At 55.4% G+C, this 2,500-nt stretch overlaps 1 protein-coding gene across 1 annotated transcript in view; it reads right to left on the bottom strand.

The window, feature by feature from the left end:
- Positions 1 to 2,500, bottom strand: part of LOC137648534 (E3 ubiquitin-protein ligase RMND5A-like) — a 70,701-nt gene that overhangs the window by 9,156 nt on the left and 59,045 nt on the right. The window lies entirely within an intron of this gene.

Here is a 2,500-nt window from a genome sequence, read left to right as displayed (position 1 = left end):
CACGTTCCCTTTGCTGTCTTTTCTCGGAGATGGGCTCCCCACCCTTCCTGCGATGCGTCCGTGAAGAGAAGGACCTCCGGAGGTTGGGAGGATAGCGGCATCCCTCTTAGGGTGTGTGACCGATCCTGCCACCACTCTAAGGCTTTCCTGGTCTCCTGCAGGAGCGGCACCACTATGTCCGGGGAACTTTTCTGGTTCCAATGTTCTTTTAAGTTCCATTGAACCACCCTTAGGTTCTGTCTCCCGTGAGCTACCAGCTTCTCCAAGGACACCAGGTGACCTACCAACCTCTGCCAATCCTTCGCTCTTCTTGGATGACCAAGAAGGAAGGGTAGGAGCACTCGATCCAGGTTGTCCAGCCTGTCCGTAGATGGGAATGCCTTGACCTACAACGAATCCAGGACTATGCCCAGGTACGTCATCCTGTTGGATGGGGTTAAATGCGATTTTTCCAAGTTGATCGTGATGCCCAGGGTTTTGCACAATCGTAGAAGATCTTCGCCCTGCTGCTTCTAGTCTTCCTTTGAGGATGAAAGGAGTAGCCAGTCGTCCAGGTATCTGATGAGTCGAATGCCCCATTCATGGGCCCATACGGAGACTGTCGTAAAGAGCCTCGTGAATACCTGGGGGGCTGTTGAAAGACCGAAGCACAGGGCCTTGAATTGTAACACCTGGGCACCCCACTTCACCCGGAGAAACTTCCTGCTCGATGGGTGAATAGGTACCTGGAAGTAGGCGTCCTTGAGGTCTATAGAAATCATAAAGTCGCCCTCCCTCAAGGACGCCATGACCGTTTTTGGCGTGTCCATCTTGAAGGTTACTATCCTGATAAATTTGTTGAGGGCTGACAGGTTTATTACAGGTCTCCAGCCTCCTGTCGCTTTTTCCACTAGGAACAGACAGCTGTAGAACCCCGGCCCCGGGAACTCCACTGCTTCTAAGGCACCCTTCTGCAGCATCGTAATGACCTCCGCGTCCAACGCTGCTCTCTTCGCCGGGTCCTTGGGAACCAACCAGTCCGCCTGTGTTGTTGCAATCAGAGGGGCTGGCTCTTCCAAGAAGGGAATCCTGTAGCCCTCTTTTATTACTGTAACTGTCCACGGATCAGCTCTGTGGAGCTTCCATGCTTGCCATGCGAGTCTGAGGCATCCCCCTACCTGAGGCTTGGGCAGGGAAGGGGGGCCTCCCATCTTATCTCCTACGGGAGGAACGGCCTGCTCGTCCTCTTCTGGAGGAGGAGTATGAGCTCCTATATGTTGGAGGTGTAGAGGAGGATCCCCTTCGGGGGGGAATCGTAGAGGAAGGCCATTGTCCTGACGAGGGTTCCCGTCTTCCTTGAGTTGGTGTGGAATGCGCGGTCAAGGGTGCTTCCATCACCGGCCTCCTGAAGACGGGGCGTCGCGCCGTTTGCAGCTTCAGGGTAGAGAGCTCTCTCTTTTGAGCCAACTTCTCCACGACTCCCTCCGCCTTCTTCGAAGGAATAAGCTGCTCCCCCCAGACGGAGTTCTTCTTCAAGGCTTTCGCCACCCTGTCGGGAATCTTAATGGGAAGGTTCTTGACCAGGGCGTCTCTTCTCCGCAGAAATCAGTTTGCGAAGAGAGCTAAGGACTGAAAAGTCAGGAATTTAAGGGCGCTGCTACCTGACCCCAGCAACTCGTTCAGAGCCTCTCTTTTGGCAGGCTCCATAGAGTCTGTAGGGATCTGGGTGCCCACAAGGGTGGTGGCCCACCAATTCAGCCAGGATGCCACATTCACCAGGTCCTTAGACATCTCCTCCATCATTGCCAACTCGGCCGGTGAGAAGAAGGTGGATGCTGAAGCTGCCCTCTCGTCGGAGACGCCCTGGCACAGGATGTCTAGGGTTTCTTCGGTCTTGCAAGCACCATTCGGCCTACCTTCCAAGGTGTAGTACTTCGTCTGGGACTTCAATCCTTGTAAGAGCTTCGCCGAGCCATAGCCTCTGCAGGAGTCGCTATTGCGGTCTATGACTATATCAATGTGTGTCCTTCCGATTCCCACGTTCCTAGCCTCGGGAAGGGAGAGAGAGGACTTTTTCTGTGCGGGGGCGGCTATGAACCTGTTCAGGCCCAAAGTCCAGGGTTCTTCCTACTGTGGGGCGGGTTCTACCAGGTTGTTGTAACCCCTAAGTAAGGAAAGGACTCTCCTGTAGGCGGAGTCCTCCGTCGCCGACGTCTCGCCTTCCCCTTCCTCCGAACGACGGGGCGATGCGTGGTCACGGGTGCCTCCGTGATGACGAGACCCTCGGTTCCCTTTATCTTTGTCATTCGCCGCTTCTCTCTTCTTCGAGGCCTTTTTGGACGGGACGGGCTCCTCCGTGAGATAGTTCGACGGAGGTGTCCGTCCCCGTCTAACTTCTCGATGGGGAGACCTGTCGAGGCTGCCCATCCTAGAAGACGACTCCCTCCGCTGGGTGGATTGAGTGTCTACAGGACGGGACTTAGGCCTGCAAGACGCGGCCCTCCGCTCATCTGGTGACTAC

Source organism: Palaemon carinicauda, chromosome 1 (genome assembly GCF_036898095.1).
Source record: "Palaemon carinicauda isolate YSFRI2023 chromosome 1, ASM3689809v2, whole genome shotgun sequence".
In the NCBI taxonomy this organism is placed as follows: Eukaryota; Metazoa; Arthropoda; class Malacostraca; order Decapoda; family Palaemonidae; genus Palaemon; species Palaemon carinicauda.
Note: the sequence above shows the minus strand (reverse complement) of the source record. Positions and strands in the feature narration are given on the sequence as shown.